The sequence below is a fragment of the Diceros bicornis genome, chromosome 12, assembly GCF_020826845.1.
Source record: "Diceros bicornis minor isolate mBicDic1 chromosome 12, mDicBic1.mat.cur, whole genome shotgun sequence".
Lineage (NCBI taxonomy): Eukaryota > Metazoa > Chordata > Mammalia > Perissodactyla > Rhinocerotidae > Diceros > Diceros bicornis.
The window spans coordinates 66,979,479-66,992,997 of NC_080751.1; positions in this window are offsets into that span (position 1 = coordinate 66,979,479).

Sequence of the window (13,519 nt, forward strand, 5' to 3'; positions counted from 1 at the left end):
AAACAATTTTAATGGCCCTGTTTAAAATTTCTCAGCTTCATCCAGAAATTACTCTCCTTATATAGCAGGCACAAAATTGAGGTTGATTTTGTTCTCTTCTATATAAAGTTTTCAAAAGGAAATGGACCACAGAATTACTCAGTTTATTTATTTTAGATCTAATACCCACATACGGCACTTATTTTGGGTCTTAGGAAATTGAATTTATTCATTTCTTTAGCTCTCTTTCTCACTTTTTAAAATTATTTATATTATTCAAGAGATAAAGTTTTAAAAGAAATAATACAGAAATAGGATTTTTTATTTATCTTTACGTATATATACTTTAGACTCTAAAAAGAATTAGGCAATGAGGAGACACAGCTTTATTAAATAAGCCCTTAATTCACAAATAAAATATTACCCCGGCCACTTGTTTTCAGCGTGATCATAAAAATTTCCAAACATTGGGGTTGAACTAATTAAATTGAATGCCTGATGCTTCAGTCCTGTCATCTTGGTCCTTTCTCCACCCTGACAGATATACTTCATGCTAATCACAATCCTTCTACAGTTTATCTGAGAGCCTGAGATAATAAGATAATCCATTATGGATCCTGAGTGAGTTCAAAGCTTGAGAAGGGTATCTAATAGGCTTTATAACAAGTACACCACGGTGTTTGAAATGCAAAATTGTATAAAGTAATGCGGCAGTGATGAAATGACAAGGCAAACAGAATCCAGGTGCTTGGGTCCAGGGTGGTTAATTAAATGCCATCACAAGAGGAAACTCAGCGGCAGCAGTGTTGTTTGCCCATGCAGGAAATTGTGCAAAGTTGAGGCATGGTGAGAAGACAGACTATGAGACGGCGCATACTGTTAAGTAATGGATAGATAGGCACATAAGCACAAAGCATAATGGGGGGAGGTCCAAAATTAGAGTCATTAAGTGTAGGATTCAAAAGAGACACAGGGAAATGTGTCCAGAGAGAGTGTTAAATAATTTTACAATGTATTTACTAGCTGACTTGGAAATAATATCCAAATTTCCTTACTCTCTATCATTTATGGTCCCCTTCTATTCTTTTTTCTGTGCTGTATTCTCCCTTTGAATTCATTTCTCTCAGGGACCATAAATTTGGCAGTTCTAAGCAATATCAAATTTACCCGACCTGTGTACCATCCTCCCAGGGACCTGCCTTCTGGAGCTATCTTTATGAAACTTAAATAGAGGCAATTTAATTTTGACATTCATTCCTTCAACCAATCATCCATTTCCAAAATATTCACTAAACACTACTGTATGCAAGGTCTATTTAAATAATAGAAGATATGAAGAGATAAAACAGATTTGGTTCCTTGTTTTAATGATTTAATGTTCATATAAGCAAGTGTCTGCAATCCAAAATAAAAGTAATGAATGCCTTAAGCGTGGAAGGAAAATATTATAAAGGGAATGTGGAAAGATTTTTCAGAAAAGATCATATTTAAATTGGTTCCTGAGGATGTGTATAAGTTTAATATATAGAGATGTGGGAGGTTTCGTCAGGCTGTTGGAAAATGTGAGCAAAGACGGAACATTAAGAAAGTATGAGCGTTTGGAGAAACAAAGAATAATTTGCTTGGAGGGAAGGTGACATATTGAACATTTTTATGCAGAAGTTCCTTCCTTTTGGAAAGATTTGGTTCTTAAAACACTGGGGCATTAGAATGAGGAGCCGGAATGTCTTGCATTGGAAAGTGGATAAAAGAATTTCGGGATCTACTAAAAATTTTGGAAGGAGTACTGAAAATTTATTTTTGATCCATACCTTTTTTTTAACTGTCATCATTTACATGCGATAAAATTCAGCCATTTTAAGTATGCAGTTTGATGAATTTAGTAACTGTATACAATCATTTAGAAATCATCAATGCCCAGTGCTCCCTCGGTTGGTCTGCAACCAGGTTCATGTCTCTTAAAGAGTTCAGGGAAACCTAAAGAGACCTCCTTGATTTCTGTAGTACAGCCCTTTCTTACCATCACCGCTAAGAACCTAAGCCATACTGTTTAGTAAGGTTGAAAATAAAGCTTGCCTACAAAGAAAAGAAAAGGAAAAGAAAATAACTTTAGTTTACAACTATTTGCATGAATATGACTTTACTATTTTAGACAGTCCTTTCTCAGGAAAATGAGGTTAGAAGTAACTTTATTGTTTGTTTCAGAGGCTTCTTCTCAGAAAAATAGATTACTAAATTGTGTTTATCAAATGCTATTTTCTCCACGATATTCATTTTCAAAAAATGCTTCATTGTATGCACTAGTTCTAGACTATTATATCACAAACATTGGCCAGTTTCAATCAGGCCCCCATATTGAAAGTCATGCCTTAAACTAGACCCCAAAACTTTATCAGTATCCTATCTTGGACCTCCCACTTACAAGGCAGGACTTAGACTCTGTGGAGGAAGTTGCCTCTATTGCTGCAGTCAGCAAGAACCTTAATTTGCTTGATCAACAGGTTATTTTGGTTTTCTTTCACGAGATTAGCAGTCAACATCTCATTTTGCTCCTTACTGCCACCCTATGAGGAAGACAGGACAAGCGTATTTTATAGGATGAGGAAACTAAGACCAGTAAGATGACATGACTTTCAGTCTTTTGATTTTAATCCAAGGAAATTTCCACTAAATGAATCTACTTCCTAAACAATAACATTTCATGTTAAGTATGAAGAATTCTAGTCACCAAAAAACCTGGAATCAACTACTATACATCCTAATGCACCAAGTATATGCCTTACAAATTAATCTTCTTTAACCTTTAACGTTCTTTAATCTTCAGAATGCTGCTTGTTCCCACTCCTCAGGGCCAGGTACTTTTCAGTTTCTATGCTTTTATTCTCTCCTGTTAAACATGACCATGAAGATAATTTTTGCTTACGTCTTATCTCCAACATAAATCTATTTCACCTCTTTGAAAAAGAAAAAACAAATCTGGTAAGTAGTAATTGTTCGATTATGAATTATCAACTGAATATTGATTAAGTTGAACAAATTTCTCCCCCGTCAATCTCAATTGAAGATAGTGGGGAGAGGGTCAGGAGAGGCATAAAGCTGTAACTATTGGCCTTAATATGTTATTTCCAGAGACTTCACAAAGGTTAATTCTTCACATTGTTCTTATGAGGAATACAGCGGTAAAGTCAGGCTTCTGAAACAATGCACAGGTAAATTCTGAGGAAGTGAATCACTTTGTGAGAAAATGTAAACAATGGTGTTAGAAGACCAAACGGTTTGTGCAGAAGGGAAATCAACTCTACTATTGCTTTAATTATTCAACCTATTAACCGTGACAGTGTGGCTTTAAAATCTCTTCATTACTGACTGTAATTAAGTGGCGTGGCAAACAACAGGATGTCAGAAATCGCATTCAGAGAAGACACTGTGAGCGATAGTAGGTGCACTATATATAGACAAAACATTTTAAACAGAATAATTGCTCTCACTTCACTTCCCAGGATGCCTCACCTGTCTTGTTTTATGATGTTTTAATTTTTTCAAGTGGAATGCATGCAAATGTGCTGCATCAATTTAGCACTTTCTGGTTTGCAACTCTGTAAACATCTGATTTATCAGTTGAGTAGCTAAGAGTGAAGGGGAAGTTGGGAATTATTTGTGCATAATTGTTGATGGTAACAATTGAAAGTAAAAAAAACCCATGGAAAGAGAAGGGAAAGTAGAAGAAGAGACCATATTCCACAGAAATAAGTGTACCACATTTCCAATGAGTTGATCATGGCTTTGAATGTTTTAATTATAAAAAAAAGGAGTGGGGGCTGGCCCCGCGGCTTAGCGGTTAAGTGCGTGTGCTCTGCTACTGGTGGCCCAGGTTCGGATCCCGGGCACGCACAGACGAACCCCTTCGCCAGCCATGCTGAGGCTGCGTCCCACATACAGCGACTAGAAGGATGTGCAACTATGACACTCAACTATCTACTGGGGCTTTGGGGGAAAAAAAAGGAGGAGGATTGGCAATAGATGTTAGCTCAGAGCCAGTCTTCCTCAGCAAAAAAAAAAGAGGAGGATTAGCATGGATGTTAGCTCAGGGTTGATCTTCCTCACAAAAATAAAAAGGAATGAATTAGGGAAAACAAAAGAAATAAAGATGAACAGATCACGAAGGGGTAGATTTTGTTTGTTTCTTTTCTTTTCTTTTTAATTTTGTAATGTGATCTTGTGAACTGCGTTAATTTCTCCTTGAGAGATGGGGCTGTAGAGATGGAGGAAAGGAGATCCTTAAATAAGTAAGACAATTTTTCTTGTTTATTGAAGGTGATACTGTGACATTATACAATGGCAGAATACACATTTTTAAGCCCCTCCACGTATATACCAGGACAGATGACCCCTTAAGTCACAAAATCTCAATAAATTTAAGAGTTGAAATTATACAGAGTGTTCCAGATCTGAGCGCAATGGAATCCATCCAGAAATCAATAAATAAAAGATAATAGGAAAAGTCTCCAAACACTTGGAACTAAACAACCCACTTCTAAATAATCTATGGCTTTCAGAAGAAGCCTCAAGGAATATTAAAAAAAAAAAATGCATTGAATTTAATGGAAATTAAAATACAGTATATCCAAAAGTTGTGGGACACAGCCCAAGCTGTGCTGCCAGGGACATGTATGGAGGTACGTCTAGCAGGATGGAGTTCTTTGTGGTGATGGAATATTTCTGTATCTTGATTGTGGCAGTGCTGTCATTAATCCTCACACATGTCAACTGAAGTAAGGAATCTTGATAAAAGTTAATTGAAAGAGTTTATTCAATAACCAAGAGTGAGAACTGGAGCCCAGGAAACAGTCCAACAGAGTGTTCTGAAGGAACTGCTCTGAAGTCTACAGATCTGAGTACAGTTTATACGCCTTTTCACAAGGCAGTGTACATGCAAAAAGACGTTTACTCATCAACAATCATAAATACCAAAGGGGTATCTGTTCATCTATGGCCGAGTACGTCTGAATTTTCTCTAGATCATAAAATAAGAATTTCTTGGTTATGTATCCCGGAATGTTGATGTTCTTTATGTGTGGAGGGAGGCAAGTACTATGGTTGTTAATCATCCCCTCAACCTAAAAATGTGGGCTAGAGGATATGAGAGCCAGGTACACTTTATCTCTTCTTATTGCAGATCTTTTCCCACGGGCGTCTTTGGTCATGAGGTGAAGGGTTGCAAGGTCGTTCTGACACAGGCTGGAGATGACTTTGCAAGGCTGCTTCACAGTACAGCACAGATTTTGTGCTGACTCTAAACCTATGCAGCTTGCTTGCTAGTTTTGCCTGCTAGTCCAGGGAGAGGGGTCCGAATTATTTGTTCATGCTCATGATTAAAATAGTTATAACCCCCCCCACACACAAACACACATTGTCCTAATGTTAAATCCTTGATTTTGATAGTGTACCATAGTTATATAAGACATAACCTTTGGGAGAAACCAAGTAAAGGATAAGTCAGACTTCATATTATTCTTCTTTTTAAGAATTATGTTAAGAATTCTTGTCACTTTTTCCTCTACATAGTTTGGGTACATGAAATCCTCTGTGATTTTCCCCCTTCCGATTTTCATTACAAATTTGTGATATGTTAATTGACACATTTACATCTGTCATATGTAATTGACATATTTATGATATGTTAACATTTAACTGAGTAGATCAAAATAAAATATTTAAAGAAAATTCTGATTTATTTAGGTCTCATGAATGTTTCTGTTTTAGCCTTCGTTAACTTTCATATTAATTTCTCATATTTTATTCTTATAGAAGTTTCTAGTTAAGAGAAATGATTTAAAGAGTGTTCCAGAAAGTATATCCAATGAAACTCCAAGTGTATCTTAAATTGTCTACTTGGCTAGATCTCTGATATTACCACCTTTGTCTAATCTATCCATGCTTCCACAATTGCCTCCCTAAAATTTCCACGTAACAACTCAGATGATTTTTATATATAAAGTCTGTTCATAGTTCCATTTTTCTCTCTCCTCCTTCAACCCTTAAACCCTCCAAAAGCTTCCCATTGACACAGAATAGTATTTAAAATCCTTATACTGTCTTTACTGTCATTAAGATTTCAGCTTGAATGTCACCTTCCTAGCGAAGCCTGCTCTAATAACTCAGCCTAAGTTATGTGACTATTCCTTCCCTACCACGTGGCTGCATTTTAATTCTTAGCCTAGGATATATCACTATTGGGGATTTTCTATTATATTCCTTTACTTAATTTACTTTCTTCTCCATGATGTGTAGGCTCCTTGAAAACAAATATCTTTGTTTTTTGTTCAGTACTGAATCATCATTAATAATAACAGAAAGCACTAATAAAGTTCTGGATATTTTTCAGTCACTGATCTAAATGATGTATATGCATATATATACACATTTATATGCATATATGCATTTATATATTTATTATTACATATATAAATAATATCACTTCAAATATATATACTTGAGTATATAAATATATTTATTTGAACATATAAATATATATTTGGAGTGATATTTTTATATATAAACGCTAATATATATTGACAATTCTTGTAACAACAATATGAGTATATATTATTATTGTCATCGTCACTATTTTATGGTTGAGAAACTACACAGAGAGATTAAGCAAATTCCTCAAGATTACAAAATCTAGTAAATTGCCAAGAAAGAATTCAAACCCAGTCAGTCTGGCTCCAGGGTCTTCACTCTTCATCACTAGGTTGGAGCACCTAGAATGGTGTCTAGTCCAGAGCAGGTTTTCAAGTAATATTTGTTGATTCAGGGAAAGTGTTGAATTGGCTGCCTGCAAGAGGTGGTTATGTTTTGACTCAGCATATTATACAGTCTGTTCTACTAGGATAAACATTTTATATCTAGAAATAATTATACTTGTGAACTATTTTTGGGGTGATAATCTACAAATTAGGACTTTAATTATTTATCTTATTCATTTAAATTGTTCTTATTGGAGGGGCCGGCCCCATGGCTTAGTGGTTAAGTGCGCGCGCTCCACTACTGGCAGCCCGGGGTTCGGATCCCGGGCACTCACCATCGCACCACTTCTCCGGCCATGCTGAGGTGGGGTCCCACATACAGCAACTAGAAGGACGTGCAGCTGTGACATACAACTATCTACTGGGGCTTTGGGGGAAAAAAAGGAGGAGGATTGCCAATAGATGTTAGCTCAGAGCCGGTCTTCCTCAGCAAAAAGAGGAGGATTAGCATGGATGTTAGCTCAGGGCTGATCTTTCCCACAAAAAAAAAAAAAGAAAAAAAAAATTGTTATTATTGGAAATATATGAAATTATATCTTGAGCATGTGAAAAAGAAATTTTACTAATGAGAACACAAATTAACTATCACATCAGTGAGATTTAATAAAGCACATTAATATTCCTTTTTTAAAAATATTGTGAAACCCAATATACATGCGATTTGCAAATATATGCTTAATATTATTATAAAGTAGCTGAAAAATGTCTATGGCAATCCACAGCTTTATTATTTAGCATATTCTCAATCATTTTTTTTTAGCACATCTGATGTTGTGCCTGGCTTTCAGGGAAATCCAAATGTCCAGCACTGCGTTGGCTCTGGGACACCCAGAGCTTCAACTTGCTTTAGAGGGCTCCTATGACCAAGAGCTTAAGGGCATATTGTTTTCATTTTTTTTTCCATATCTTGGATACCATTAATTTAAATGGAATTCAAAAATATAATTGTCTTTTAAGAATGACAACTATTCTTAAATGAAAAGTGATGTTACCAACTGAAGAAAAATAGAGTTGCTCTTGCTTTATTCATGAGTCCTCTGTGTATTTGGATCTGCAAAGTGGGTCTGGAGCTTCAACGAACTTGAGAAAGATTTGTTGCCTGCACTGGTAAACAGGAAAATTTTGCTATTCCTAGAGTAGAAGTGCAAGGAATCAAGACGGGTGAGGGAAGTGGGAGAGAAAGGAGAACAAATAGAGGAAACCCCAAAAGACTGAGCATTCAATGGTGAGGTGACTCAGTGAAAAATCGCCATGACTGGGTGGCCAAAATAACACTTGTAAACAGGTGTTTTATTATCCTATAAGCTCTTAGTAAATATTACTAATGTTGATACATATATAAAAACCATGTCACAGGGGATATTTTGTTAGCTAGCTAGTTAGTTTTATTTGTTTATTGTTATCTGTAAATCGTGAAAGTAGCTGCTTCCACACTGTATTGCTAGTGGTGAAGAACACAGCCTTATGCTTCAGACCTTGTGCATAAAGCCTACATGGATGATCTCTGTAAATTTTAACAACTCCGTTGTATTGTCACCTTTCACTAGAACATAATTGGGACCCAGTGAGACTAAGTAATTTGTGCTGGTTTACACACCTAGTCATTGGTGAAGATAAGAGACAACACTCAAATTCACTCACATGTCAAATGCGAATTAAGGTCACCATTACTTTTAATTCAGTCTGCTACACCAGGTGCTAATGGATATGAGCATTGCTTCTTTCATACCCATGAGATTTTGTAGACATCATTTGCTATCTTGAATATACCCTCTCCTTTTTTTTGTCTTGCAAGTTTCTGTGTGTGATTGAAAACGGATTTAAGATAATAAAATGACGGTTTAAACATATTATTATTTGAAACTTTGCCTACAAAGAAATATAGCCTCTGGTTGTATATGTATCTATCATATGTATACACACACGTACACACACACACAAGTATCCACACAAATTGAGAATTACTTTAGAACAATGACGGTGACTATTTCGGTTTCATGTTACCATAACCTAGTATAATATCTTATACTTGATAAATATTAATTGAACATAATGGAACACCAGTGGGCATCTTATTCAGAACTTTCTCTGGTTCGCTGTATGGCTCACTATAAATCCAGTACCAAATGTAGTATGTACCTACTAACCAAAAATATTTAATTCACTGAAAACTGGGTATAATAAAAATATTAAAACCATGAAACTTAGTTAAAATAAATTATAATTATCAAGTATTCAGTGGTTCATGGGTTTTTGTTTTAGTAATATGGTTGCTTTCCATAATTTTGTTCCAAATGCATTGTTGTACCAATATCCAGAAAGAAAGACTGGAAACTTAATGAAGCTATTAAATCAATTGCTTTTTGTATAATCCTTTTGTTTATTATTTACATTCAAGTAAGCGTAACTAGATTTTTATCAAAATGTATTGCTAGAAGCCCATTGTACTGTTTTAAGACTCCTACACTAGGTTAGGTTTTGCTTACAAAAGAAGTGACATTGGTTTCCTGCTTTATTATTCTTTTTTAAAGAGTGTAGAAAAATTAAAGCATTCAGTTGAGATTGATTTAATAAATCTAATGCTAATTGCTAATGAACAAAGGCAGCTTTTGTTGGGGGGCAAAAAAGCTTTTGTGATGTTAAACCATATGATGATAAATAAATATAAATACACATGTATTTTTATATACATTGAGAGATGCCCAAAATTCTGGAAATAAAGCATGCATCAGCTACCTAGTTCAGTGATTGACAGCAATTTTTCAAATTGTTTCATCATAATTTGATTTTTATTTGAACACCACTATATAAAAATTTAGTTTTAGCACAAATGAAGCATTTGAATTCCCTTGAGTGTTGAAGGTTTTGATAAGAGTCCAAAGTGCTTAGCATCCATGGAAGGGGTTAGAAGTGAGATAGTCAATGTACAAACGAACAATGGCCAAATTATACATGACAATAGAATTCTGACCCGGAACTTCCACAGCAACCAATCTAGGAATCTAAACCACAACCACAGCAATCAGCCCAGAAACATCAGGACGGTCAATGACTGCCACTTCCCTATTTCTTGCCCTGGTTTTCAAGACAGGACCAATCAGAGACAGTCAAATATATTTCCCAAACAAGTCACCTAAGATGTCCTGCTGCCCACATCTTGCTTCTCCATGCCAAGAACCTCCATAGCTGCAACCTTCTCCTTTTTTCACTATAAAGTTGTCCCACTCTCCAGCCTGCCTTTGAGCCTCTATCAAACTCAAGCGATGGTGGTGGCCAACTCTTGCTGTAGCAAGCTCTGAATAAACAGCCTCTGTTCTCATTTGGGTGATCTTTGTTTATTTTCACAAAACCAATGTGAGTAGAGAATTTTAAATCAAATAAATTAGATCCAAAAAACAAAAGCTGGGTTTAAAATATAATTCAAAGATTTTCATTACAAGTTCTATCACTTTGCATACTATATTTAAAATGAAATTAGATATAACCTTGTCTATTATTAAAAAAATTTCATATGCGCCAAATGAAATTAGTAAAAGGAAAAGTTATGCATATTTTAGGTTTCCTCAAGATGTGGATGTTTAATGAAACGTTTTTCATTAAAAATAAAAATTTAATCATGTTGATACTCAACTCAAAATCTTCTCATGGCTTTCTAGAAAACTTTCTTAAAATTATTTATTTAGGTCAGTCTTTGGTTGGTGATAGATATATGCGCTTTTAGAGGAATAAAAGGAATTCTGATAGTACTGGCCTATAGTGTAAAGTAAGAATCAAGTTCCTGGAAACTCTTTCTCTAGCCTCATCTCCTACCTCCTCCTACTGCTTGAGGATTATATTGTCTATTCATATTGAAAAGTTCACAATTTTCGAACACACCCAAATCTTTTGAATTCCTGTAATTCAGTTCAATTCAATTCAATAAATAAGTTCTGATTGTCTAACAAGCTCAGTGCCAAGATCCAGAGGCAACATCTCTGTCCTGGAGTTTGCATCCTGCTGGAATGGGCATTTTCTCTGACTGGGCTGCTCTTCCTAACCAATGAATTCCTGTCTCTTCTTTATGATCCAATTTCTCTGCTCAGTAAAGCCTTACCTAAATCATCTAGACAAAACTAATCGTTCCCGGTTCTGAGTTTCCAGAACAGTATCTGTACATCTCTTCTATAGCCATCACTTTGCGTTACACATTGCCTTATAACTGTTTACGGTAATTTTCGCTAATACCCTTTAAACTCCTTCAGCAGGCACTACATCATGCTGCACTTTAGACTCATTATCTTTTCTATGCCTAATCTATGAAGTAGGCATTCTTAGTGTCACCGTTCACAGAAGAGTAAGTCAAGGATTACAGAGGTTTATTAATTTGTGCAAAATCATGTATTGAGTGGGTACAAATGCAGGATTCCAACTCATGACTGTCTGGGCTATCAAACACTTCAGTGACCTCCTTCCAACTCTGACTCCATTAAATGGTGAGTCATCCAAGGAAGAATGTGGTGGTTCCTTTTGTGTTCTTCCCTTCCTTTGCAAAGTAAGGTTAAGAAACAAGCTATGTAAAGTGCCTGGCATGCTGACTGGCATGTTGTGTATATAGATATTGTCTATGGACTGACCAAGAAGTGTCCACCTGTCTGTAGGCCCCAGACTTAGAGTATTTACTTTACAAAACTTGTGATTGCAAATTCTTTCTCCACTCTTTTTGTGTATAAATTTTGTTAAAAGCTTCTTGCTAGTTTTACAACCCATGATTTTCTTTCTCAAGGACCTGGGGGCCATCTCTTTGAAAGGTAATCAAGGAAGATTGTGCCCCTATCTCCCAATTTCTATGGGAGGACAGGAGCCTAACTTTGGTGGACAGCTTACGCCAAGCGTACAACTACCTCCTGTCTTGAAGATAGGAGAAAGTTTACTTTTTCTTTGGATGAGGCCACTTAGCAAACACAGATGGGGTAAGATTCCCCCATCCTGGCTTTTAAAAACTCTCCAGCCACTTGTTCCAGTGTAGTTGAGCTCAAACTGAGTTCTGGCCTCTCCTTTTGCACGCCCTTCAACAAAGTCTTCCTTGTCTGTTTATCTTTGTCAGGTGCCCTCTTTGCTTTGACAGGACTTTGAACTTTGGCTGGTAATTTAGTCTCCTTTCTTATTCGTGACCCATCTTCCTTTGTTCCCAGGAAATTATTTCCCAATTTCCAACCCATATTCATCTTCAGGGTTTGGGAATGATATCATATCATAATTTCCAGGAATTCTTGGAAATTCTCTAAATTATGTGTAATTCTGCATTTTTATTAGCACTTTATGTTTTTACAATAATAATGAATGACTATGTTAATAAACTATGAATCTGTTATCTGTGATAGGATTACTTTCAGTGGTATTCTATTCTGTCCTATCTTTTTATACATATTGTATAGTTTATTACTATTATTATGAAATGATATCTTAGAACAAGGTCATATATTCCAATAACGTATAAAGATGATCTCTACTTGAAATAGAAAACATTAAAGAAGAAGGTATTAAAATAAAAATAAATTCTAAATGAAATCATTGAAAATTAAAAGATAATAACACAAATATTTAATGTTTAAAAGATATTCCTAAAACGAAATTGTGAATTGGATCTCGCTGTAGCTGTTGTCCTTATTTGCTTTTGAACAATGAAAATATTATCTACTCGTCTTGCTTTTGGTTTAGCCACCAAAATAAACATTGCTTTGCTAATTCAAATTTTGATAGATTTTTTTATTTCATTTTGGAGCATTCCACAATGAAATTGCTATCATCTTCTCTTTATATTTCTTTTGTTAATGGATTTACAAAAAACGTATGGACAGCAATTTTGAAGACTCACTCTGAAAAAGGTCAGAGAACATTTTGGGAGAGTTGGGTGACATTTGAGTGTGTAGCACACAAACAGCTTAACATTCAAATTTCCTAGCATGGTTAACAGAACCTCACAGAATCATGTAACAAATTTGCCAATTTAAGGACTTTGCTTTCAGAACTTGTAGTTTCTTGAAACACCACTTACAGGATTTCCTTAAAGAATATTATGCATATATTATCTTAACATGTATTTTGTTTGCAAAAGTGACTCACTGTTTGCAGCATACATGGCCAGAACTCACATTTCCAACCCAGCACCAGAAGAATTGACTGAGCAGATCAGGTATTAGTCCGCTATGGCCCTCCTATTTTGTATGCCCCACATGCTAAGAATGTTTTTGCATTTTTAAATGGTTGAAAAAATTCAAAAGAATAGTATTTCATGATGCTTGAAACTTATGTAAAACTCAAATTTCAATGTTCATAAATACAATTTTATTGAAACAAAGCCACGCGTATTTACTTACGTATTGTCTATGATGCAATGACAGGGCTGAGTAGTTGCAACAAAGAGCATAAAGCATAAAATAATGACTGTCTGGCCCTTTGCAGAAAGCTTTGCTTCCCCTGAACTAAACTGGGACCATTTTTCTCATGTGCTCCTGTCCCGGTTCCAGGAAATGTCGACCTTAATCTTCGACTTAGCGTATATACGCTATTCCTGCTCTTGCTTTGGACTCGATGCCAGCCAATTCCTTCAAAGAAGTAGTATTTCTTTTTCTCATAAGGGAATTGTAAAATTTTTGGCTTTCACAATTTCGGGACTGATTTTCCTCAGGAAAATTTGGGATTCAGAAATACATGTCCTGAGAAATTCTGAAACGAATTCCCAAATGGGAGCA